We start from the raw sequence: 27,576 nt of genomic DNA on the forward strand, positions 1-27,576 counted from the left end.
AGTGGAAGGCTAGGGGAGCCTCGGAGCACAGCGAGGAGCTGCGCGTTGGCTCCTAGAGCTGTCATGACAAAGCGCCATGAACTGGATGCCTGCAAACAAGAGGAATTCGTTCTCTCACAGTTCAGGAGGTCAGAAGTGTGACATCGAGGTGTTGGCAGCGCAAGTTTCCTCTGGAGGCTCTGGGGAAGGGCCTGTCCTGTACCTCTCTCCCAGTTTCAGGTGGTTGCCAGCACCCCTTAGCACCCCTTGGCTTGTAGACCCATCACTTTAATGTTTGCCTCTGCGTTCACACCACTTTCTTCTCACCGTGTCTTCTAAGGACCCTTAGAAAACCAGTCATTGGATTTAGAGAACCCCGCTCTCCACCTCTCCAATCCAGTATTGTCAGCACCGAGCTGATCAAGAAGGGAAGGTTTTGGTAGTGAGATGTCCAGTTGCAAGAACGCACGAGCCGACATGAGAACAAAACGGCAGGCACCAACTTTATTGTGGAGAGCACGTGCTTCTGTGCTAGGGGACCGCAGGGGCTTTATACATGTCAGAGAGCAAGAGTGGCATTCTGCCACACATGCGTGATGCAATGAGCTGAGTCATACTTACATAAGTTAGGCGCAGGCGCCCTACTACAATTAATGTAACATTCTCAATCCGGAGTCCTATCCCTAGCCGCGAGCCTGGATCACAGCCAGACCTGGGACCCACAAGTATGACCTCATCTTAGCGAATTACAGCTGTACAGAGTCCATTTCCAAGTAAAATCACATTCCAAGGTTCCAGGCGTAGACATGAATTTTGGGGGGGAAGCTATTGAACTCAGTACACGCTGACACCTGTGAAGGGAGAGAAAGAGGAAGTAGGGGAATTAGGGACAAAGAGTTTTAGATTCAGGTTCTCCAAAAGTCTCAGTCAGGCCAACAGGGAGCCCCAGAGCAAAGGTTGCCCGTTAGAGGAGTTTATGTCAGGCAAGAACAGCCCAGCTCTGGTGCCCTCACAGCAGCTTCTGGAAAGGGCCTTAATCACAAAAATATGTTCCATCTGTTTATGTAAGAAATATCTGAACCTGTAGAGAAATTTTATAATAGTTTATTTGAGCCAAACTGATTTCACATGCCAGGGAATAAGATCTCAAATGCTCTGAAGAATAATAATTTTGCAGCTTCATTTATGCATTTCAGATTAAGGAAGGGACGTAAGGAAGATTGCAGAAGGCAGGGATTGGATTAAAGACAGTTAATAAAATTATGTGCTCTCTTGAGGGTTAATATCCCTTTTAAGGAGTATTACTCCTGGCATCTCAAAGGTGTGTTAATCTAGACGCACAAGAACAATGGACAGGGCTCACTTAAAACCTTCCACTAAGAAGTTATAGGCCTAGGATGTGACTGCCCACCATGACCTGCTCAGTTAGAAATTTATGATCAGATCGGCCTGTGAGGTTACTTTCAAAAGAACTCCCTTTTTTTTAATCCATACTTCTTTCTTTTCGCCAAATAATTATGACAAAAGTAAAGGCCTTCTAGTTCTGGAGCAGTTGGGGGACTGCAGTGAGCATCTCCCGATGCCCCAGGCCACTGATCTTCTCTAGAAGAAAATCTGATAGAAGAAAATATTGGTTCCCAGAGTCCAGGCACTCCAGCTGATCAGCTTCTTCTTCAGACAAACCAGACATCTTCCAGAAGCGTACACCCAGCAGAAATCTTCTCAGTCTTTCCTCTTTTCTCTTTCTATTTCTTCTCTTTTGTTTCTTCTCTACTGTTTTTCCACTTTTCATTTTCAATACTCAATCTTGAACTCCGTTGTTAACCTTCTTTATCTAATGGGTAGGATTTGTTCTATTCACTAAGCCATTGACTTGGTTTAATTCCTTCATATTATCTTTAAGTACCTGAAGGTTCTACAGAAGCAGTACATCTGTGTAGTTCACAAAACCCATTCCAGGGAAGGCAGAAATCAAGAGTCCCTCTCAGTAGTGGGGAAATCCTTGTCTTGCACTGAGGTTCCTTAGAACTCTTACTGTGGTATGTCATCCAGAAGAAGATCCAGTCTCTCAACATTTCCTGAAAGCCATATGTACTCTTCATCATTGTGCATTCATAGTAGAGCAAAGCTCACATCCTCCACCAGCGCTACAAGAATGGAATGTCAAGGATCAAGTTCATGGCTTCTGTGGACTTTATCTCGGCTCCTACCAGTACATTCAGCTGCTTTGTTATTGAAGCAAGGACAGGGTATCTTGTAGATTGCAAAACAAATACATGTTTAGAACTCTCCTTCCTCTCTTCAAACTAGCCCTTCCCTTCTCCTTGCTCCTCCTTGAACTTGGCTCATTTTTTGCCTCAAGTCTTTGTAATCGTTTTTCCCTTTTCCTGCCTCTCTCTCCCTCCAGATTTCACATGGTTCCTTCTTAGAATTTATTCAGATGTTTTGTTCAAAGGTCACCTTCTCAGATTAAGCTTTCTAACCACTACATCTAAAATACTTCTCCTCTTGCCCAAGGCCTGTGATTCTTATTCCCTTACTCTACCTTATTGCTTTTCAAAGCATTCAGTGTTGGCTGTTAAAATACTATAATACTTCCATACAAATTAGGAAATAGCCGCTGCCCCGAACCCCCTCAGCATCCCCCAGTCTTCTAGGCCACCCGTGTTCCTTGGACACCTAAGACCTTTCCACACCCCACCAAGTGAAGGGGCCTCCAGGGCCCTGTTTCAGCACTAGGGCCAACATTCGTGTTTGTTTTGATTGTTCAGTGTCTGCAACATGCCAACTGTGTATTTCACATGTGTGTTGAACTGTAATTTTCTTGAAGCATACAATTTAATGATTTTTTGTAAATTTACAGAAAAATATATTTATATTTATATTTTAAAAATATATGTATATTTGTATTTTGTAAATATACAATCATCATCACAATTCAATTTTATAATGTTTTCATCACCCCCAAAGGATCCTTTGTACTCATTTGCAATCTAAATATCTTAGATACTACTTCTGTTTAGCTCTACCCGAATTAATTATATGAGACATTTGCTTAGTCGTGGTAAATAAATTATATAATATATACATATATATATATATTACATATACGATTATATATTCTCTCTCTCTTCCATTTGACATAATCTGTAATGTGACCTTGTCACTTTGAATCTGGCCTGGTCTTGGTGACTTACTTACCAGTACAATGTGGTGGAGGTGACACTGTATGACTTTTGAGGCTAGGTCATAAAAAGCCTTGCAGCTTCTGTCTGGTCTCTTGGACCACTCAATCTCCAGACAGTCCCTGTCAGGTGTTCTCTTTTAAAATCCATGCTGAAGGAAGGCCACATCACATGGACTGTGTCATGTGTGTGCTCTGGTTGATAGTCCCAAATGAGCACAGCTCAAGTCATTTCAGTTCAGGTTCCAGATACATGATTGAAGAAGCTTCCAGATAATTCCAGCCTCCAGCCATTTAAGTCACTCCTGTTGGTTTGATTTTGGCCAACTGAGATTTCAGACACTGAATAGCAGAGACAAGCCACCCCCTCTATGCACTGTTTGAATTTTGGATCTAAAGAATACAGGCACATAATAGAATGATTGTTGTGTTATGCCACAAAGGTTTGGATACTTCGTTATCCTGTGACAGATAACTGAAACACTTGTTTATAATCTGGGTCACTGCCTAGAATGTAACCTCCAGGAGGCAGTGGCTTTAAATGTCTTGATACTATGTATCTGTGAAGGTTAATTTTATGTGTTAATGTGACTGGGCTACAGGCTGCCCAGATATTTGGTCAAACGTTATTCTGGATGTTTCAGTGAGAGTTTTTGAATGGGATTAACATTTAATTGGTGGATTTTGAGTAAAGCAAATTGCTCTTCATAATTGGGTGGGCCTCATCCAATCAATTGAAGTTCTGAATAGAACAAAAAGATCAGCCTCCCCTGAGCAAGAGAATCTCTAGAAGACTGCCCTTGGACTCCATTTATAACAGTGCTTTTCCTGATTCTATAGCAGACAGCATTCAGACTCAAACTAGAACATTGGTCTCTCCTGGGGCTCCACCCTGCAGATTTAATACTGCCACTTGCCAGCGTCCATAATCATGTGAACCAATTTCTTACAATAAATCTTTCTCGCTTAAGTAAGAGTAAGTAAGTAAGTCCTCACTTAACATTGTCGATAGGTTCTAGAAACTGGCAAAACGACATATAAAGAAACAATAAATTTTACCACAGACTGATATAAACAAGAGTTATGTTCCTACGGTATCTTGTCAACATTGTCAATAAAAATGACATTAAATGAAATGATGTTACTTGAGGACCTGCTGTAAACACATCCTGTTGGTTCTGTTTCCTTGGAGAATCCTAATATGGTATCTACAGGCCCTAAAGCAGTGATTCTTTCGCTCGACTGGGGACAATTTTGCCCCCAGGGAACATGTGGCAGTATCTGGAGACATTTTTAGTTTCAGAACTTGGATAGCGTACTGGCACACTAGTGTGTCGTCCTGCCAAACATCCTATAGCCCACAGGACACTCCTTACGACAATGTATTGCCTAGCCCCAAACACCGAAGGGCCAGTCCGGGCTTTCTCAGCACATTTTTTTCTCACTCCAAGAACATCCTGAAAATGATGATAAATCCACTAAAGGTAGCTATGCAAAGTCATCCACCTAAGGAGGGTGCTAAAATGGAATCAGAAGCCAGCCGTTCTCATCTGCTTCTGTGAGCTTTACTAAACAGTCTCCAAAGAGCCAGTGTGGCCCAGGGAATGCGGCATGCCGAGGGAGTGGGGAATCCTGTGCACTGCAGAGCGACTTCGTGGAGAACATGGCTGAAGGGCCTCTGCAGGACCCCGGGCACAGAGGGTAGAGCAGGAGAACAGGAGGGGTCTTGGTCTTCAGCACATGCAAAATGGTGTTTCTGGGGACTCCCAAGAATAACTGGGAAAAATGTAAGGGATAAAGACTGAGGACCTGCTTCTTCTGAGAGGGGCCTGAGCATAAGTGAGTAGAAGTTAAGGAACATAAGCCTGGGATATTGACATCAGTCTTCCTTTGTGTCTACCATGTATTTTGTGCTAAGCCCAGCACTGGCATTCAGTCAGTTCTGCATGGTTACAAGAAGCCAGGTTTATTGATTCATTGGTGACATTTGCCAACGGACCGTATTTAAATAACTGAAGCTTTGCCCTTGAATAAGAAATACAATCACTCTCCATGGTCATAAAGAAATAGCTCTTCTTATTGGCAGCAGGTTATATTAGTTTTTTTCAGAGGAAGAAATAACTGGCATATTTAACTGGATCAAGATTTAGAAATATGCCAGAGGCTCCTGAAATCCTAGAAAGAGAAAGATATGGCCAACAAGGGGCAACTTAACCAGAATCCATAAAAAGTATAATAATTTATCTATAAATTACAATGAGTTTCCATAATCACCTTCATTTGGATATCATGAATGTTATATTAGTTAGGCAAAGCAAGTTTCATGATTCTTGTTATTTTTTAATAGACAAAAAAATGGAGGCTCAAAAATGTTAAGAAACTTGTTAGTAATTAGCAACAATGGGAAGAGAATTTGTGTGCATCGAATGATGTCCAGATTAGAAAATTCTAGACACTTCATTCAGAGAGGGATATAATATAGAGAACTGGCTACAAAGATGTTGGAAGAACAAGAGAAGTAAAAAAGGAATCATGAAGCTGTAACTTCCTCTGATCTAGGCCACCCTTGCTGATGAAATGAGGGAGACAATGCCACTGCTGATCCTGGGACCCCAGGAGCTGCAGCTGAAAACTGTCATGGAAGCTTCTGGAGTTTGCAACTGCCACCATTACTGCTGGATGCATTGCCAGAGAGAGAGAGAGAGAGAGAGAGAGAGAGAGAGAGAGAGAGAGAGAGAGAGAGATTATTTTTTTCCCTACTCTCCCAGTAGGCAAATTCTTTCCAGAAGATAGCTGGCAGGGGAATCAATAAAATGTATGAATAACTGGCACATAATATTTTCACTGTAGGTTCTTTCCACTATATCTTATTTTCTCCCGTGTTAGTCAGGGTATGCTAAATTGCGACTTCAGATAGATCCAACATTTAATACATCAACACAGAGAAAGTTTAATTTTTATTCACATAACTCTTCAGCATAGATGCTTAAGTCAGTGTGGGCAACCCTCCAACTTAGTCATTTACAAACCAGGCTGATGGTGATCATGCCATCGTTAACACATGGATTTAAAAGTTGCTCTGTTTCATAAATCCAGTCAGCATAGGGGAGCAGGTGAGTGGGGTGTTTATGGGCTGGGCCAGTAAGAGATACATATAACCACTCCCATTCTGCTGAAGACAACTTATCATGTGGCTCTACTCAACTGCGACAGAGCTTGGAAAGTGTCATCAAGCTATGTACAAGAAAGAGACCAGAATGGATTTTTTTTTATATATATTGCTAGTGGTGTCTGGCACAGCTCCTATAAAAGTAAATATCTACTTTTAGAGCCTTCAGATCAATCTGTCAAGCACAGAATAAAGACACCTGGCTTGAGAAGAGTCATCTGCAAAAACGGTTGAGGGTTTCGGTAGCTTTCTAACTTACTGTGAGACATCCTTGAGATAGTACAGAAAAAAATTATAATAAAGAAAAAAACACAAAACCCCCCAAACAAATAAACTAAGAAAAAAACCAAACTAACAAAAAACCCATTAGGGACGCTTTAGGCAACATTCACAGAAACAAATGGCACCAACACCAAGGGAGGTCAAACTCCTCCCCTTTCTCCTGATGACACCACCCCTTTCTCCTGATGCTATCTTTTTTCTGCCTGCTGCTCTGGAAAACACTTTAGTTTGCTGTTTAATATGAGGGTCACACAGGCATGCAACCTTATAAAAACCAGTGCTTCTTTATGCAGTTTTCAGTAAAAAATAAGTTCAAAAGGATGATGGACGAACGGCTTGAAGAGAAATTCCTAAATGAGAAAATGCAAATGCAAAATCCCACTGATAACCTAAGAAATATAAATCATATTAGCAATGAGAAATCTTTTTGCTTGTCAAATTAGCAAAAATAAAATAAATAATAAATAATCCTCTCTCCCCTCCATCCCTAAAACCTAACCACTTAATAATGCTCAATGTTAGTGGGGTCTACAGTGATCAGCATACTCTTACTCTGCTCTGGGTGTGAAAATTGGCCATTTAGCAATATAATTTCTCAGGCTTTTATAAGAAAAGCAAAATTCCATTTTTTGGGGGAATTTTGACCAAAATAATTAGACAAATACTATGTTTATATAGTAATCTTCACCATTATATTATCTTATGAAAGTGACAGGGTGGAAACAGCCTAAATGTATAACATTAACAGAATAGTTAAGAAATGTATGGCACAGCCATAGAATGGATTATTAAGTAGCCTTTTAATATGTGATTTGTTAAGGGTCTTTAGTATAAGTATACAAATAATTTCAAACATGGAAAGAAAAAATCAACAGAAGAAAGCAATGCCAAAAAATGGCTGGAAGCAGCTCCGAATAGTGAAATTATGGACAACTTTCTAATGCTTCTTTGTATCGTTTCCGTGTCTTCTAATTTATAAAATAGCACTTCGATAATTAGGAGACATGAAGTAGAAAACCTATTTTTTAAAAACTAGAAAGGAGTATGCTCTTAGTCACATCACATTTAACCAGAGGCCAGACAGTGCAGGAAGCAGGGTTTGGGGTGAGGCGGAAGGGGGAGCGAAGGTGGTCTGCCCACTTGGAGGAGTGTTATCACTGACCTTGCTCGGAACTGCTGGTGTCTGGTGATAATAAAAGCAGACTGACTTCTCATTCCTCTGAGGTTTATTATGGTTTCTCAATGCTTATTGGCTATTCTTGGGGTTCCATTGCTCCTGACCCTCCTTTACCCCACCTTCGTAGATACTGGTAAAAGGATTCTTATATTCGGAGGAAAGCATTTTGAAGATTCTTTTTAACTCTGAGAGAGCGTGACCTTTTGGAAATGATCATGTGGTGTTGCAGAAGCTATCGCACACATGTGGTGCACATTACGCTTTGCGTTGACAACAGGGACCACGGGCGTTTCACAAAACACCTCTTGTCACAGTGAATCAACATGCCTTCAGACACAGCAGTGTCTGTGCATTATTCCAATCGTTTTAAGAAAGCACATATAAGTGTGGTTTCAGAAGAGTGCTTTGGCATGTGTCCTAATTTCCTAGAACTGCAGTGTGGCTTTATTATCAAGTAATGCAAATGAGAGTAAGTGATATTATGCACCCTTCTGAAAAGCCTTTACTTCAGCACTCACTTTATCATTTGAAGACACTGTGGCTTAAAAATATGCAAACATCTGCATTTGAGGGTTAGTGTGACAGGTGCTGTTTGCGCTGGTGAAGAGAGGCACCAACTGTATGGAAAGGTCGTGCTTAATCTTCTTGGCAGTGATTTCTGAATAACGAAAGCACACACTGAAATGAAACCTCGAACACACCAGCTTTTGTTATTAAGTTTGTAAGAGTAGCTGCTAACTCAAAAAAAAAAAAAAAAAGTATGGTTTCATACTTTTGGATCTTGTGTGCCTTATTTAAATCCTTCTTTTCTGGGTCTGACTTCATTTGAAATATCGCTGTACTAGCCAATACGTGCAAATGACAAATAGCAAAAATAATTTGACCAGCAGGGCCAGCTGATATATTTCTGAGATATTCTCCCTTCCCAGGAGGTGCCAGGGTGGAAGCAGGTTATGAAAATGGGTCAGCCTTGAAATTACCCATAATCATGAGTGTGGGTGGGGGGAGGGACGGGGAGGCAGAGCGAAGGAAGCAGCTCAGCTAAAATTCCAAAACCTTTTTTGCTCCATCTTAGGGCGGATATTAAGAAATAGCAAAGGTCTTAGATCTTTACATGGAGAGCGTGTTAGAGAGAATCTACTCCAACTCCTCTGTTTAACAGGTTGGGCAAATAATGAAGCACTCGGAAATAATGGAGCACTTGCTGAAGGTCCAGCACCCGCTCAGTAGTGGAGCCGAGATCTGACTCAGCTCCCTGTTCTGCCCTTGCTGAACCCAGTGATACAAAAATCAGAAAATTTTAGTACTTTTTAAAAATCACAAAGCGTTTTCTGAACTAGAATCAAATTAATAGGTAACTTGAACCTCGGATATATACCATTTGTCCATTTGGAGCCTGTGTGAAATAAACTCCCGAAGAGTCAAAACAGCAGTTTACATGTCCTTATATAACTTTATTTGAAATTGCATCAAAATATTTTAAAATATATATATATATATATATATATATATATATATATATATATATATATATATATTTTAAAATAGCCCTAGAATCTGTGAGAGTTGACCTTATAGAAAATACAATTTTACTCTTGTCAGCGGTGGTTTTAGTTTACGGATCGCCCCGCAGTTCAGTGGATTCTGCAACGTCTCGCACTTTCACTTCTAACAGGCGGGACTTCTGTGATGAGGATATGCTGCCACTAGGTGGCAGTCATGCTGCATCTGGAGTGGAAATTAGATCCACTGCTTTTCTACCCTACTTTCTATAAAAGTATAGCTCTTTTTTAAAGAAGCGGAATTTAAGCAATCTCACCCAACACCACATTTATGGAAGATACATTTAAAACCAAACTATTAAGATGATTCGGGTATAATTCATGACCTGTCTTACCAAGTTTTAAAAGCCTCAATTCTTTTTTCTAAAATTTAATTTAATTTAATTTATTTCAATATTATTTTTATATATTATATATTTATATTTATTTTTATATTTTTATATTATTTTTATATTAGTTTCTGGTGTACAGAATAGTGGTTAGACATTTATATAATTAATGAAGTGATCCCCCAAGTAATCTAGTACCCAGCAGGCACTATATATAGTCATTGCAATATTGTTGACTATATTCCTATGCTGTACTTTACATCCTGTCACTGTCTTGTAACTACCAATTGGTATTTCGTAATTCCTTTCACCTTTCTCACCCAGCCCCACAACTGCTCTCCCATCTGGCAATCACCAGTTTATTCTCTGTATCTATGAGTCTGTTTTCATTTTGTTTATTTTGTTCTTTAGATTCCATATGTAAATGAAGTCATATGGTATTTGTCTTTCTCTGTCTGACTTATTTCACTTGGCATAATATCCTCTAGATCCATCCACGTTGTTGTGAATGGCAAGATTTCATTTTTTAATGGAAGATTAATATTTCATTGTATATATGGGCCACTACTCTTTATTTTACATTCCCATGACTATTTTGTAAATACCAATTTGTATTTTTTAATCCATTCCCCCTTTTCACCCACTTCCTAATACCACAACCTCTTTATCCAATCCTCTATTGATGGGCACTTAGGTTGCCTCCATATCTTGGCTATTGTAAATAATGCTTCAGTGAACGCCAGGGTACATATATCTTTTTGAATTAGTGGTTTTGGTTTTCTTTGGATAAATATCCAGAAGAGCAATTGCTGGGTCATAAGGTAGTTCTATTTTTAATTTTTTTGAGGAACTCCCCAACTGTTTTCCATAGTGTACCAATTTACAATCTCACCAACAGTGCACAAAGGTTCTTATTCCTGCACGTTCTTGCCAACACTTGTTTTTTGATTTATTAATGAAAGCCATTCTGACAGGTGTGAGGTGATATCTTATTGTCATTTTAATTTGCATTTCTCTGATGATTAGTGATGCTGAGCATCTTTTCATAGGAGAAATGCCTATTTAGGTCCTCTGTTCATTTTTAAATTAGATTGTTTTGCGGTTTTTTTGGGTTTTTTTGGGGTTTTTTTTTTTTTTTTTGGTGTTGTTTGTATGAGTTCTTTATACATTTTTGGATATTGACCCCTTAACAGATGTGTCAGAGGCAAATGTCTTCTCCCATTCAGTGGGTTGTCTTTTTGTTTTGCTGAAGGTTTCCTTTGCTTTACAAAGCTTTTCAATTTGATTTAGTCCCATTTGTTTATTTTTTCTTTTTTTCCCCTTGCCCGAGAAGATATATAAAAGCTTCAGTTCTTAATTCCTCACTCTTTTCCCTTTAAAGCTTTGGGAACTTTACCAAAAAGATTTAAATGAGTAAAAAGTGATTTGAATGTAAAACTTCAGTTTTATAGCTAACAATTTTTTGTTCCTGAATCACAATATATTTTAGGCACTTTCTCCCTCATTTAGTAAATACAAATCTTCAAAGCATTTCATTTTTCATTTAAAATAAGGAAGACAGGAAACTATTAACTGCTATAGTAGAACACTTTTCTTGTAATGGTGACTGGAAATAGTGAACTTCAAGGTTCTCGGTCTCACAGTGAGAGCAGTTTGAGAACAGCCCCTTATCTGCAGGAAACATGGTTTGGCCACAGCAACAATTTTGAAATAGGTGAAATTTGTCACTGATCCTTCCTGGCTCCTTAGTCTGAGGTTTCTCTGTTAATTATATAAATATGGAGTTTTGGTGTTTTAAATATTTTAATAATTGTAAAAAGAAGTCTCCCTTAAAATGTACATGTGTTTTATTTTGATTCATTTTTTTGGTCTGCATATAGAGGATTATTACCAAGGCGAATTTTTTTCCAGAGGGTTAAGTGGAGAGAGGAAGCAAGAGGAAAGGCAGAATTACTAGGAATGAGAAGAGGGTTTTAGAAAAAAATAACGTGAAGAGATCAGGGAAACTAAAAGGGGTCCTTGGCTAAGCTGGTGAAATAGGTGTCTAAACAATAGTATACAAGAAGCAAAAAGATTAGATTGAACCTACCCTGAAGGGAATTTAAGAAACTGAAGGCCATGTAGGAACAAAAATTAATGGCTCCAGAAAGGAGACCTGGAGTCGGGGAGCTTGGAGTCAGGACACTGGGAAACTGAAGGCCAAGCTCTGTCACAAGGAGTCCCCCCTGTAACGTGGTCCACAGACCACCAGCCCCCAAATCGCGGCTAGGCTGGCCCCTAATGGATGCCCCAGATATTTCTCATGCCTCCAAAGTCTAAGGATCACTAGAGACTGCAGACCAAGAGTGAAGTGGTAATAGATTTTTGGTTTACTGAGTAAATGATGAGTGTTATAGGTCTGAGCCAAGAAAACTGAGCATCTGCTGACCTAATCAGTTATACAGATTTGTAGCAGTCCTCACTCCACACAAAAGAAGGTTTAGTCATTGCCTTGAATCGTCTGTGTGCTGGCTGGCGGTGGGCTCGGTAGAGAGAGAAAAAAGAAATCCCAGAAACAGGAAAGACCAGGACTTTTTTGTGCTTGTGTCGTGGCAGGGAAGTAAACTCAACTTCTCTTGCCCCCATGTCTCTTGGCTGCAGCTCAGTTGAGACACAACTGTGCTGCTGTCACAGCTTGGTGGCTCCCCGTGGTGATCCCCTGAGTGCGCTCAGCAGACTAAGCCCTCCTAGGGGTCACGGGCTGCTCAGCGTTATTGATGATTCTAAGGCCCTGGGGTCCCACGGGTGGGAACGTGAACTTTACCTAGATCTATGATTCAGATACATATATATCTGTCAGATGGGGCAGAAGGGAAAGGGATGGAAGCTGGACTTCAGGGAATGACGAAAGGTTCCTCAGGGCCAAGGACAGGCAGGTGTCAGTGCTGTTCTTGACCTCAACTCAGCCAAAACCCTCTTACCCTCTAGCACCTTCATGTTTCCTGGCTGATTCAAGTCCCTTCACTCTTCTGGGGGCACCCATTCCTTTAATTGGAAAAATCACTCTAGGCTCCTCCATCCCACATTCTGTGGCAAATGCAGTGATCTCCCCAAGATTTCTATGAATTCTGGGGACTTACACTCTCATAGTTACTGTTCTCCCCACTTCTGGCTTCCACTAAAATCTAGGTCACGTAGCCAGCGGGTGGTGTGCCTTCTAAGACGAAGTGATGTCTCTTCTCGCCACACCACCTGACTTCAGGCTTGACATAGTCCTGTAACCTCAGCTCTCTTGCCAAAGAGTTGGAGACAGCGGACTTTACTAGAGGTTTGCTTGGAGAAATGGAGGGAGCCTCCTACTACAGCACAGCTCAGAAAAAGTTAAAAACAAAAACAAAAACAAAACACTTTTCATTAAATGGTAGACTCCCTAGGCTGAATTTCTTCCTCAACACTCCCACAGAGCATTACCTGGGACCAGCTTTGCCCTCTGGCCATGAATTCCCACCACCTTGCCTCTTCCTTCTCCCAATCTTCTGGTTCCCTGGGCCCTCTCTCTAGAAAAGTGGTGGCCACTTGGGAAATGACTTCACCGGAAAGGGCAGAATTTTAGAGACCACTAAGCAGATGGCAAAGAGCTCCAGGTGACAGCAGCCTGGATGTGCAGCTGCTCTGGGACTTGGAGGTCTGGACCGCGTTCTTTTTCTCTGTGGGAAGTCGGAGACTGTGTCTATAGTAGCATTAAAGCTCCAGAGACCTGAGGCTGAGGCAGCCCTCAAACAGCAACAGCTGGAGCAGAGGGAGAACAGAGCAGCAGGTAGAGGCCCAAGTGTCTGCGAGATACTCCCCTCCCCTCTGGGGACCTCTGGACAGACACCAGCATAGGGAATGACTGAGATATGGCCATTGGCAAGTGGAGCGTCTTGACCCAACAAACATAGGGACAAACTGGCAAAGTGACTTTGCCTAGGGCTGACAAGCTGTTGGGAACATTCAGGTAAATCCACCAAGAAATAGAATGGGGTGCAGTCTCTGGTGTCCTTGTATCCTCTTTCAACATCCAGAAGCAATCCATTGTCTGTCCAACATCTAAACCCAAAATAAATCAACCTATACAAAGCTGAGATCGGGTGCCTCTAAAACTTTACTGTTCACACACATCATCTAGGCACCTTGTTAAAATACAGGTCTGGGGTGGGGCCTGGGAAGCTTCGTTTATAAAAAATACCCAGGTGTGATAATGCTGGTCTGCGGTGCAGTTTGAGAAGCAAGGGTGTAAGCAACCTGCCATTCTCCTTGCCTTCCCTCCAGTCCCTACACTTACAAACAATGACAAAAAATAGTCACTCAGGGAAAAAGACTATTCTTAGCCCCAAAGGCTGAATGTTCATGGTAGATTATAGGATCTAAGTTAAAGCAGGGGTGGTGGGAGGGACGTGGGGTGGCAGTCCTCAGGCTTCTACGTGGATGTCCTGAAGCTGAAAATCTTTTATACTCATTGGACTGGGCCAGGAACAAAATGCATAAATAATTCCCTACTCCGAAGCTTGTCCTCCTTAGAGACTTGACTTCATTTTGTCTCCTTATTGCTATCCCTCACCAGTCAGTGACTGTCTCTTATGAAGTGGCTCACCATGACTTTAGCAGGGATTTTTAGATTCCGCACTTGACCTTTTAATAATAGAATGAAAGGCTTAGACTGTTTGCAGGAAATGAGGTAGGGAGATTATTTTGGGGGACTCCTTGCTGCCCCTAAGTCAGCTTGAAGAGGCAGTGCTGCACGCTCTTTCCTTTATCCAGGTCTCCTTCTAAGCATCCAGGAACATATAACAAGATATCACAGCAAACCTTTGCCCCAGGGTGTTTGTTGTGGCATTAGCTGTGGCAGCTGCACCCAGCCCCAAAGTGACATGTATGTTTAATCCCTGCCAGCGTGTCAATCTACCCATCCAGCTCTTCTTTTATACAGCCTTTTGCAGAGCAGCTCCCCAAAGAGTTATAATTAGAATTTTAAAAGCACATAAACAAAATTCAAGCCACACAAGCTTACCCGCCAGGCCTCAGGAAAGCAAAATGTCTCAGAGAAAAATCTCTTTGTAAAAGAGTTTATAGGAACAAAAAGCAAAGGAGTAGAAATGGATTAAAACGAAAACAGTCAAACAAAATAGGGCCCACTGGTGGCAAAAAATAAAGCTCTTTGTTTGTTGAGGATTATATTTAAATGCAGGAATTTGGGTGGCGGGAGTGGCTTTGATGAGCTGGGAAACTCACCTTGTAGGTTGTGTTTCGCAGGACAAATCTTTTAGCAGTAGACTGGTCCACATGCGTCCAATAGCTAATCGACTAAGAGTTCAGTGAACACTGGGTAGTTGCTAGACTGGGGAAGCAGGGAGTGAGGGAGCTGTCAATATGGCTTCTGCTTTTGAGGAAGAGGAATAGGCACATGAAAATATGTAAGACCACAAATGGTGAACGTATAAACAAGGAGCCCATTCGTCACAGCCCGGCTCCTTTAATGATGTGCTGCCTTAAAGCGAGACTCAGCTTCTAGCAAGGAAGAAAACTCATAAGCCTTTAAATTGGGAGTCAAATTTAAAAATCAGGGGATGTTTGAAATGTCAATGAAGAAGAGAATCTTCCCTGTGTATTTCTGGTAGTAATAAAATAAGTTACTCTCTGTGGATTATTCCATGGAACCTCCGCCATTTGTAAAGCTGTTACCACTGGGGCCAATCGGAGTTCGGAGGGAGAGGGATAATGATGCAGAAACTAGTGAGCGTCTTTCCTTGGTTCTTCCTCATAGACACAGTGAAGAATCACAGGTCAATGAGATTTAGAAAAGGTTTATGAAAAGTATATATTAGAAAGACAAAGAATGCCCCAAGGAGGCACATGGTCCCAGTGAAGAGCTGTAACGGAGCACGGTAACCACAATATACAACACTAAGTGGCCACAAAAAGGCCACAAGGGCCACAAAAAAGGCCCAGAAGTGGGAATGTCTGCCTTATATTCAGGCCATGATGGGTGGTTCCAAAGGCATTCCTAGGTGATTGACACGTGAGGTCATTTTGATTGACACCAGGCTGCTATATGACTCTGCCTAGTGCGCATGTGCGTACCCAGCATTCTACCACCATTGGGATGTTCTTTGGGCAATCTCTAGGCTGGGCCCCTGTTCCTTTGTTTCCTCTGCCACTCATGTCTGACTAGCTACCTAACAAAACAAATGCTATCCCCGGTACTCTGTACCCCGTACCAAACCATGCTTTACAAAAGTGGTTTAGATGCAGTAAAAGCAACTGCGATGACCTGAATTGTTCCAGATGATTACTGAGATGCTAGGCCAGATCCCCTAATGTTGTCCTGATGGTATCACGAGCCAGGTCCTTTGATAGCCACTCTGCACTGTTCACTCATCTGATCTCGCAGCATCTGTATAAAGAGGGTTTGGTATTATTATTTCTGAGGTGGAAACATATCACTTGAGGCTTTCGTATGGAAACAAAAGTAAGGAATGAACCCCTGATTCAAACTATGGGTCTATCTGGCTTCAAAGCCCCTGCTCATACCCACTGTGTATTATCGCCCCTCCCCCACTGCACCCAAGGAGATCAGACTCCCTGGGGAATGGAGAAGGGACCTTGCTGGCCTATATGCTGGGCTCACTTCATTCACCTTGTGTGGGACTGGGGCTTCCATGCTGCAAACACACAACTCTGAAGACCTAGGGCGGAGAGGAATTACAGATTGCCAAATACATTTCTCAAGCTTTTACAAAACAGAGATGACTGTAAAGAAAAAAATTAAATAGGTGTCTGTTGGAATTTTAAGAAGAAAGAAAGTCAACTTTCGAAATCACTCCCCAGCAACTCACTGAATGTATGTCTGATTTCCCAAATATAACCAGCTCTTCTTCCTTCCCCTCCCCACTACCTCATTTCATCCTGAATTTTAAAATGACAAGACAATCTACACTTGGAGTTCAACTCATTAAAGGTCTATTTTTAGGAGAGATTTAAGAGAACTATGCGACCCACCTGTGGTAATTAAGGGTCCTCGAGAGCTCTTGTGTAAGCCCCTGGAGCTGGCACCCTGAGCACTGGCTATCATCCAGTTTGGGTCACTATATTTAGCTGATAAAAAAATTTTCTCCTGTGGTTGAACCTGAGGCCATTTTTTACTCTCTTGTGAGTTCACATGTGGGGCAACCCATCTCTTGGGGACTGCACCTTCTGAACCTGGCTCTGCCATTCCTCTGTTATGAATTTTCAGAGGACTAACTCATTGAATCCCTGGGACTCGGCCTGACCACCTATTATAGGATGGAGTGATTCATGGACACCTGCCATGAAAAATAGTTAATTACTGGAAAGGACTCTGGAAGTCTGGAGCACTACGTGTCATCAGTGTCTTCCAGCCGTGGTGGATGGGAAGTAACATGTGCAGAAGGTATTTTTCCACCAAGTATAGGACCTGGTGGAGCTGTCAGATTTAGATGAGATTCTGCATGAGAGGCACAGATTGGGGATGAGGAGGCCTGGACAGACAGGACTGAATTCGAGACGGTGTTCCAAGACCCTGAGAAAGGGGCTGGACTTTCCATTCCTAAAGCCACACTGACCCTACATCTTGAGACTTTGCATCACATTAAGCTGTAACTACCTAAAGTCATTCTCATTGGCAGCAAGAAGGCATTTTTACAAAGAGTGCTATTGTTTGTTTTCCCTTGCTTGGAAATTTTGTATCCTGAGAATGTTTGGTTTTAGGACCAATACAGGGATAAAACTAAGTCTCGTTAAAACATCTTCTTTGTTATATATTTGTTCATTTATTTTGTAAGAGAAACAGCCACACACACACACTCAAATCCCATGTCAGTTTTGTGGAAACCACTTAAAAATCAAAGAGTGGTATAGTGAATTTCCTAAGCGTATTTTTCCCTTTTAGATGGTGTTTTTATCTTCCTTAAAATGTAAGGCAATTATGTAATATAGGAATCGGGAACTCTTTATGATAAAGGTTGTCTCTTACATGTCAGGTTTGTGCAAGTGTTCTCTTGTAAGTAGAGGCAAACCTCAAACACACATAAGGGTATATGCACATGTGTATATACATGTACACATATGTGCATGCACATACTTATAATTGCTCAGGAATCCTAGGCTGTGAATGCTTCTTTGCAGGGAATATGTATCATAAAATGTCACTTGGGTCAACATACTGCTGAAGTATAACAGTGAATGATCTCATCAAAATTCCCACATCTGGGGTATAAAATTTGCTTTATATTTTCATTTTTGCCATTCAAGAATATATTTTTCAAAATTATATTTTACAAAGTTTTTTACAAGCAATAAAAGCAAATGTTATTACCTAAATTATTTCAGATGATAATCTAGATGCTAGGCAAGATCATTTAAAGGTATTCCAATGATCTGAATCTTTTTAAAGTTTTAACCAATAAAAATTTTAGCAATTACTCTAGAAGTACATGAAGGCATTAGTTTTATTTCCAGAGGAATTTGAAATTCTTCAGCACATTTTCCATCTAACTGTTTTACTTCCAGTTACTCTTGAATAAGCTGTTTGGTCAAAGCTGGCTGTCCCTTCTGTTCTTGAGGCAAGGCATGCTGACTGCTCAGAGGAGATGTGATCTTGGAGTGCCATTCCTTTGGAACTCCCCAAAATCACAAGTGAAACCCCCCTCCTCAGAATCTTTGAGAAAGAGGATATTTGAGGATTGGAGTCAAGGAAGCATAATTTATTATTATAGGCCAAAGGTAATTGCTTAGGTAAATAAAAGCTTTAAACAAAATTAAAATATATAAATGTCATCCTTGCCATCAGGCCGAAGGCTTGGTCTCACTCTTAAAAGACAAGTGATTGTGTCCTTCATAGCTCTGTTACAAGATTTCCTGTAATGTTTTCCTCAGTTCTCTGCTTAAGTTTTCTAGATGAGATTTGATCTCTGAGAATATTTTCCATCTTCTTGTCTTCAGTTTGGAAGATTCACTGGAACTGAAGCTTACATTTCTCTGACAGATAACTTTTCAAACAAATACATGAATAAAAACAAACAAAAGAGACAGGGTAAAGGGAGTCAAATATAGGGAGGTTGGGGAAGGGTGAAGTGAGTAAAGGGGATCAAATATATGGTAGCTGAAGGAAACTGGACTTTGGGTGGTAATCACACAATAGAATATGTAGATGTCAAATTATAATGTACACCCGAAAATTATGTAATCGTATTAACCAATGTTACCCCAATAAACTTAAAAACAAAATACAAAAAACAAAAAATCACCCTGAATGTTCATGAGTATCTGAAACAACAGTCATCGCCTGTGTCAAATGCTATGAGAGAACATCAAGCGAGCATTTCTAATTACCATTGGATGAGCCTACGTTGATGGCCACCAGGCAGCTTAAGATCAAATGTGTCCCCCAGTGGCTTTCCTCATAAACTGTTTTTTGTTGTTTCCCCTTCCTCATGTGAAAGTATCTCTGCCTTTTCACTTACTGGATTTGAAGTCAGAGCCTTTGACAGTTTTAGTCTCATAATAGCTAATTGTGGTCTGGGAAGATCTAGAAAATCTTCAGTTTATTTGTGAAAGTTTAAGTTTATTTGTGAAATAGAAATAGGTTGAGGTCCTATTCCATGAGGTGGGATGCTCATGAAAAGTATGGTAGAAGATGGCAGGCAAACCTCAACTCAAATTAAAAAATTTGGAGCCATCCTGTATCATGGTCCACATTTCGAATTTACCTCTTTTTGTTCATTTTTACTCTCTCTGGACCAGATCAGGCCTTCATCATCTCAATTTAGGAATATGGTGATTGCTGTTCCTAACTGGCCTTAAAAAAAATCTCTAGTTCAGTTCTTCAAAAAATTAAAAATAGAACTTATGATCCAGCAATTCTACTTCTGGGTATTTATCCGAAGAAATCCACAACACTAATTTAACAAGATGTATGCACTCTTATGTTCACTGAAGCATCATTTACAATAGCCAAGATATGGAAGTAACCTAAGTGCCCATTAATGAAAAATTGGATGAAGAAGTTGTGGTAATATGTACAATGGAATACTACTCAGCCATAAAAAAGAATGAAATCTTACCATTTGTGACAACATGATTGGACCTGGATGGTATTATGCTAAGTGAAATAAGTCAGACAGAGAAAGACAAATAACATATGATCTCACTTATATGTGGAATCTAAAGAACAAAATAAACAAACAAAATAGGAACAGACCCATAGAACAAACCGAAGGTTGCCAGATGGGAGGGGATTGGGGACTGGGTGAAAAAAGGTGAAGGGATTAAGAAGTACAAATTGGCAGTTACAAAATAGTCATAGGATGTAAAGTACAGCACAAGGAATGTAGTCAATGATATTGCAATGACTATGTATGGTGCCAGGTGGGTACTAGACTTATTGGGGGGATCACTTCGTAAATTATATAAATGTCTAAATACTAAGCTGTACACCTGAAACTAATATAAAACAATATTGAATGTCAACTGTAGTTGGAAAATAAAAATATATATCTCTCTCTCCAGTTCATCATTCACATTCCTGGTAGCATATATAGGGGAGGGAAAACATTATTTTCCTTCTACCATCTTAGGTTCGTTGGCTGGGATCTTGTATATCAGACTGACTATAGTCAGATTAATGAGAGAAAAACAAATGGAAGTTTATTGACCTGTGTATCATACATACATATGAGAGTACCTGGTGATGAGTATCTCAAAGGAGTGGTTAGACCTTGGGCTTATATAGCATCTTAGCAAAAGAACAATAAACTTTTAGAGAAGTACAAGACAAAGGAAAGAGACTTTGAGCTTCTAGATATGGGTAAATTGTGGGAAGGCAGATATACGAAGAAACTAATGGTACTTAAGGGTGAGTTTTAGCAAAATTTGTTATGTAGGCACTTGGTTCCATATCTGGGCTGAGAAGGGTCTAGAGTTGTCTCCAGGGATTAACTTCTCTCCTTCCTGGTAGAGTGGGGAGGGAGACACCTTTACAAACGTGTGCCTTGTTTTCAGGCAAACAGGAGGAAGGCAGAGAGTTTTTCTTGTTATCTGCTTCTTCTCAGTTGCCTTTATTTCAAAATAATCCATGTGCCAAAGTGACATATTTTGGGGTGGCTTATTCTGCCACCCTTCACGTACTAATACTTACATATGATCATGCTATAGCTTTCTGCTCATAAATTTGAGTAACTCTATTATTTCTATACAGAAAAAATGATATCTCCTTAACCTGGCATTCAACTGCCCCATCATCTATCTTCAACCTACCTTTAAAAACATATTTTTCATTATATTTCCTCCAACCACACTGGGCTCCTGATCATTTTCTGCATACGTCATGCATCGTCGTCTTCTTTGTTTACTCTTTTCTGTTATCATGGAATATTTCTCTTCCCAGTCAGAATGCTCTTCCTCGTGTCTGTTCTTCCAAACACGACTCAGAAAGTGCCTCTCAGTCATTGCAGAAAGCTTCTCTCAAAATCGACCGCTCTGCCCCCGGCCTCCCTTTGGCATATTCTATAACTCGTATAGCCTTAGTCTTACTTGACCCTCTTTTGTTATCAGAGAAAATTTTATACTATTTGAAGGCATAAATTGCCTTATTCATCTTCATGTTTCTCTTCTTCCCTCAAACATTTGGCAGAAAGCTTTGCACAGAGTAAATACTCAGTAAACATGCTTTAACAAATGGTAAAAGTAATAGAACAGAAATAAGAAAGAATAATGTGTTGCACCTTTGTTTAACTTAGAGTTAAATGGGAGCTCAGAGAGAAATCCAGTAAGATTCCAAAAGTCACTGAACTTTTACAAATAGCCTAGAGTCACTTTCTCCAGGTTTTAAGCTTAATAATATTATATTATTATAAATTCGTGCTTCATTGTTATAACAAAATATCAGGCTCAGATGTAGCTGTTGACTGTGACAGTTAATTAAATACAGGTGTCCTCAAAAGTCGTCTGTAAAGAAGGTGATCTTGGGCCTGCTGCACGCTCGCTAGTCCCTGGGGCTGTGGAGGAGCGCAGTGTCATTTGAAATCAGTTTGGCGAGCAGCAGCTTTGTTTAGACACCTGCTCCTCCCCAGTAAGCGAAGGTAACTGATATCTGTGTGCTCGTACGTGCCCAGACAGGCTTCCAGTCCCAAACAGTCAACTAAAATTATCCTTTGAGGGATCTATTTGAATCTGACATTTGCTTATTTATTTTCTTCAAAATATAGTGGGAACATCAAAAGACGGCTCACTACTATTCCAGGGGCAGACTTCCACACGCTCTCTCACCTGATAAGCATAGGCTTCAGTCTTGGGGGGATCTTTCAGAAGTCCCCGGGGCTGGGCAACCACACATTTTGGAGGAAGGGATGTAAAGCTAGAGGCTGAAGATTTTTATCTCCCATTTGGAATCCTCAGAAAAGGTGTCCATGCTTTTGCCTATGTTATTTCTCTTGACTACAAGTCCCCTCCTTTCTAACCTATCAATCTTAATCCTACTCATCCTTACATTTCAGTTAAAACATTGCCCTCTTTCCCTGAGGCCTTCCCTGAGTATGCTGACCACATTGCTCTGAACTGCTCCTGCATTTCTGATCTGTACTTTTGCATATTTTGGCCTCTTAATGTTCTAAAGATGTTAATTTGATCTTCTCTGCCAGAAGGCAAACATTTTTGGGGCTGAGATTATGCATCTCTTCTGCTTCCCACCTTGGCCTCACTTGGCAAATACTTTTTGGAAGCCATTGAAATGAAGTTGAAGGATATAATGTAATTGAAGCTTCAACTGCTAGAGCACTTTTGGTAACCTGGTTCCCTAGAAATCCTTTAGAAGCTAAAAGGCAGACTGAATTGTTGCTTAAAAACATAGTTTTCTTAAAGACCGGAAATAGTCCAACAAGGAATCGTACACCAATGACAGGTTAAATCATTTGTGAGCAGTTCCTTGTCCAGCATGAATAGTGTTCATGGAATCTTGATGGAGGGGGCTTTAGGGAAGGCATGATTTTTAATCTTATGCATCACGTGGTGGAGAGGAAAGCAGCAGTTAGAGAAGTTCTTCAAAAAGGACGGAATTAGCTCAAGGGCTTCCTGGGGACAAACCAAAACAGAAGGGACTGGAAGCTACAATTTGCCCCCATTGGATGCTTAAAATCATTCTGAGACTTTTCCAGGCCACATTTTTAAAAACACAAGGTTTCTAACTCTCTCTTGTCAAATTTAGAATATGGTTTAACTTTTGGAAATCAGGAAATGTATTACTCTTTATCTTTAGCATCCTATTAAAGCTATAATGGTTTTGGTATTGTCTGGAATTCCTTTTTCATGTAGAAAGCATGAATCTATACCTTTACCAGGAAAGCACTGTACATTTGCTACATAAGGCACTGAGAACTTTGCTTATTAATTCCACAGAGATAAAACCGAAAACTACGGCTGTGGCAGTTCAAATTCTATGAAGAATAGGTGTACGAAATGACAGAAGAAATTTTGTTGAGTGGGTGTGAGTGGAACTTTGAAACTACAAATAAATTAGATTTATTTTTGATTAGATTTATTTTACCAGGGAAAGAAGATGATAAAAAGAGCTATTGGCAGTTACAAAGAAGATAGATTTCTCGTTCTCTTTCGGAGTTGATTAGGAGTTTTATTTTTTATTTACTTTTAGGTCAACCCTTGGTTGACCTCACAGATTGCAAGGACCTTGTCATCTTATAATCCCTTACTTTTTTTATTTTTTACACCTACAGCACCTGGTCTTCCTAGGTGGTCTCCCATTCAAGTACTAACCAGGCCCGACCCTGCTTAGCTTCCGAGATCAGACGGGATCGGGCTTGTTCAGGGTGGCATGGCCATTGACAGGAGTTTTAAATAATATTATGTTGTGATTAAACATGGTGTGATAAGTTAATAGCACCAGAAAAACTATCAAAGTTTTATGTTACAGCGTGTTATATATTTGTGAAAAGTAAAGGATGAATTTAATAATATCACCAAGGCTTTTCATTTAGGAAGAAAAAAAGAGTTCTAATTGGAACAGGGAATTTCTCCATTCATTAAGTCATTTATTCATTCAAGAACTATTTGCTAAGCATTGATTATGTGTCAGGCACTGCAGATAAATGAGTAAATAAAACAGTCAGAAATCCTTGTCCCCAGTGGAATTTATATTCTAGCAGGATGATAGATAAAATTAAACAATAAGTAAAATATACCTTATGTTAGATAGTAATATGGGCAAAAGGGAATAAGAATGCAGGCAAGGGGCATAGAAAGTGGGCTGTGGGGCATTGTAATTTTAGCTAAAATAGCCAAGGTCGTACCTGAGCAAAGACCTGATTGAAGCGAGGAGACAGAACCAGGTGAGCATCCTGGCAAGGACATTCCTGCCGGCGGCCCAGCAGGGCAAGGCCCGGAGGCAGGAGCAGAGCCTGGCGGCCGGCCGAGGGGCCAGACAGGCTGGTGTGGCTAGAGCAGGAGTGAGGGAAGAGCTGCAGAAGAGGCGCAGGGAGGGAAGGTCACTGAGGGTCTGTGAAGGGACTTCGGCTTTGGGGGTCATTAACAGAGAACAGGTATGATTTGACTCAGGTTTTAACAGGGTCACTCTGGCTGCTGAGTTGAACATAGAGTGAAGGAGGGTGTATTAGTCCACTCGGGCTGCAGGAACAACGTACCACAGACCGGATGCCTGAAACTACGGAAATTTGATTTCTCACAGTTTTGGAGGTTAGGGGTCTGAGATTAAGTTGACAGCATGGTTGTTTCCTTCTGAGAGCTGTGAGGAAGGGATCCGTTCAAACCTTTCCTTAGCTCTTTCCTGTCTTCTTCCTGTGTAATAAAGGTAATATAAAAAGTTGGAAATGAATTATTTGTTTAAAAAGTGATTTAGGAAATGAGGAAAAGGAATGCCATGAAATTAGGGAGAAAAAAGGAGGGAAGTAAAGATAATGTGAACAAGATGGAACAAGAGAATATTCAGAGCAGAGGTCCCGAACTGGGGGCCAAAGAGTGAAAAACTGAATTGATGGCCGTCATTGAAAAATTAGCACCTGTAATTTAAAAATATAACTCTCTGCCTTGTCTGGGAAAATCTGAAGATCTAGAATGCGAGTTGGCATTCCCTCATGGAAATGATACACAGAGGCTCCACAGCCCCTGAGCCTCAGACAGTTGGTCTCGGTCACTCCTGCATGACGTTTCTTAATCTTATTTTGTACATGGACACAACCTCACAATCGATTCTATCCGTGTGTCCTTTGGGAGATTGAGGTCTAGAATCAGTTGCCACTTCCGTGTCTCACACCATTGTGTTTCTGACACATGGCTCATCTCTCTCCCTTTTATTACCTGCTTGGGTTTTGTAGACATTTTGAATTTACTCTAATTTAGAGAAATTCATGAAGAGAAACTCTGTTCTTTATGTTAAAGAACATAAGAATAACAGATTCTCCAATAGAAGTTGGAGTCAAGGTGGCGTCCCAGTGGGGTATAGAGAAAAGCAAGCAGTCAGGTATATTCTTCCAGAAAAAGAGTAACCGCCAATAGCATTCATGATATTTATGTGCCTAGAAGAACAGAGATTGAGAGATGCTGTACTTTCTTTTCTAATCCTGCTATGCCGATAGAAGAAATTAATTTATCAAAAAATGATAATTTGAGCAGAGCAAATGAGAGATGAAAAAAATTATCATAATTAAGAAAAATATTAGAACTATAAAAATATGAGTAGCAACATAACAAAATACTTAAGATGATGGATTTTGGAGTATGAATTTTAGTTCCATCTCTTACTAGCTGTGTAATCTTAGGTGAGTTACTAATCTGTCTGTGCCTCAGTTTCCTTTTTCTTCAGTTAGTGGCTCATGTCCCTGTGTACAGGCCACCAGGAGAAAGAGCTCTTCTATTTCTAAGGCAAGAGATGGCAACAAAGAAAGCAAGTCTTTCCAGTTCTAAGTAAAGGTGAGGGGAAGGGTGTGTTAACCTAGGAGTTTTGCTAACAGAGAAAGGCAGCTCTGTAAAAGGATGCTCAGAAATGGCTGAAGGATGAGGGTAAAGGTTGCCAAAGAGAAAATCAGGGAAATGTATCATAAAAATCTTTAGAATCTCAGCTACAATGACACTTGACTAAAGGAGCCTTTCTCGACCACTTTTTTATTCCCCTCAGTGACCTTGAATATTTCCTTTCTGGTACTTAGCACAATTGAAAGAATGTTTGTCTACTTCTTTGTTGCTCCACGAGAACTGGGATATTGTCTGTTTAGTTCATCATTGGATACACCTGTGCCTCGCACATACTAGAAGCTCAGTAAACACAGTGTTTGTCAGATGAATGGATGAAAGGCGATCCATACACCTGTTTTATATAATATAAAGAAGAGCTTTAGAAAGAAGTGGGTCTGAGAATGAGGCATGAGCTCAGGGAATAGATGGGCTCAGACAGGAGTAACACATGAAAACCTCACATAGACCACTGCTGGCTACAAGCAATGAAGCATTCAGGGCCAATAGCACACTTCTGATCAAAAGACAGAGGAGGCTGGAAGAAAGACAAAAATGCTAGATCTCTGAATTCTTTGAATAAAAAGTTGGTTAGTTGTGGGCAAATTGAAGGAAGAAAGGAAACACAGTCACATTCGCGCAGATGAAGTTATGGATCTAGCTGAAATGTGTGTTAGCGACACGTGAAAGACCCAGAAGAGCCAACTGGAAGGATAGGACATGTTCTTGAAAAGAGAAGATTCTAATAGATGAAAAGAAAGTAATAAAACTCGATACTACAGTTCTGGGAAATGGCTATCACACAGGTATGGAAAGTTCTTGGTATTTGGAAAATACAAATATTGTTATTAAATAAAATTTTGGGTATGACAATTACACATTTAAATACCTATTTAAATATGAAAAGCACATAAAATAACTTAAAAAGCATTATGTAAATGTTAGCCATTATTATTTTTTTTAAATCCTAGCAATAAGGAAAATCAGCCTTTTTTCTTTCTTTTTTTTTTATTATTTATGCCTACAGCACCTGGTCTTCCCAGGTGGTCTTCCATCCAAGTACTAACCAGGCCCAACCCTGCTTAGCTTCTGAGATCAGATATCAGGTGTGTTCAGGGTGTTGTGGCCATAGACCATGGACCGTGGCTCCATGGGGAGTGAACCCAGGACCTTCTTCATGTAAAGCAGACGTGCTAATCACTACACGATGGAACCACGTCTTTTTTTATTTTTATTTTTTCAATTATCAATAGGTACATTTCCTTGGGGGAGATGAAGTACCCTTGCCAGCTGAGCCTTTAGGCATGGAATTTTTTTTTTTCCCCCACAGAAATACTCTAGGTAAAGCAATGAAATGTTCAGGAAAGGGGCAGCTCTGCAAAAGAAAAATAGAGTAAAAGAAAGGACCAGCCGTCATGCATATTGCTTGCATTTTCCCCCTTAAATCTTGCTTCCAATAATATTTTCCTTTTTTTTCCACCTGTACCAACTTTTATACTTTAGTGTTGAGTTCTTTCTCAGATATACTTCATAAATACTAAAGAAAGAGTTAATATTTATCATGCTCTTAAAACAGTTCCTGGCACATAGTAAGAACTATACAAATACTTGATAAGTCAGTGCACGATACTAAAATGTCCACCCTCAAGATCTTAATTTAACCTTACATATGTTTTTCTTTATTATACTTGAAATCAAAATGGCCAATGATATGAAATAGAACTAATGATATACAAAAGCAGTGGAAATGGATATGTTAAGTGGGTTGGTACATTTATAAAAAAAGATTAAATGTCCCATTTTCTTACAAAGATCTTCTTTATTCTACGCTCCTCCCTCACACTTCTCTTCCCTACTTCATGTGATCTATAAAAAGTCTTAAC

General features: G+C 40.2%; 1 non-coding gene and 1 pseudogene across 1 annotated transcript; both read right to left on the reverse strand.

Moving 5' to 3' along the window:
* Window positions 1-23,436: 23,436 nt before the first annotated feature.
* Window positions 23,437-23,555, reverse strand: LOC111740716. Its single transcript, XR_002780729.1, has one exon. It is a non-coding gene; the product is annotated as a 5S ribosomal RNA (ribosomal RNA).
* A 3,156-nt stretch (window positions 23,556-26,711) lies between these two features.
* Window positions 26,712-26,827, reverse strand: LOC111740741 (annotated as a pseudogene).
* Window positions 26,828-27,576: the final 749 nt, after the last annotated feature.

This window comes from Pteropus vampyrus, unplaced genomic scaffold, assembly GCF_000151845.1.
Source record: "Pteropus vampyrus isolate Shadow unplaced genomic scaffold, Pvam_2.0 Scaffold67, whole genome shotgun sequence".
Lineage (NCBI taxonomy): Eukaryota > Metazoa > Chordata > Mammalia > Chiroptera > Pteropodidae > Pteropus > Pteropus vampyrus.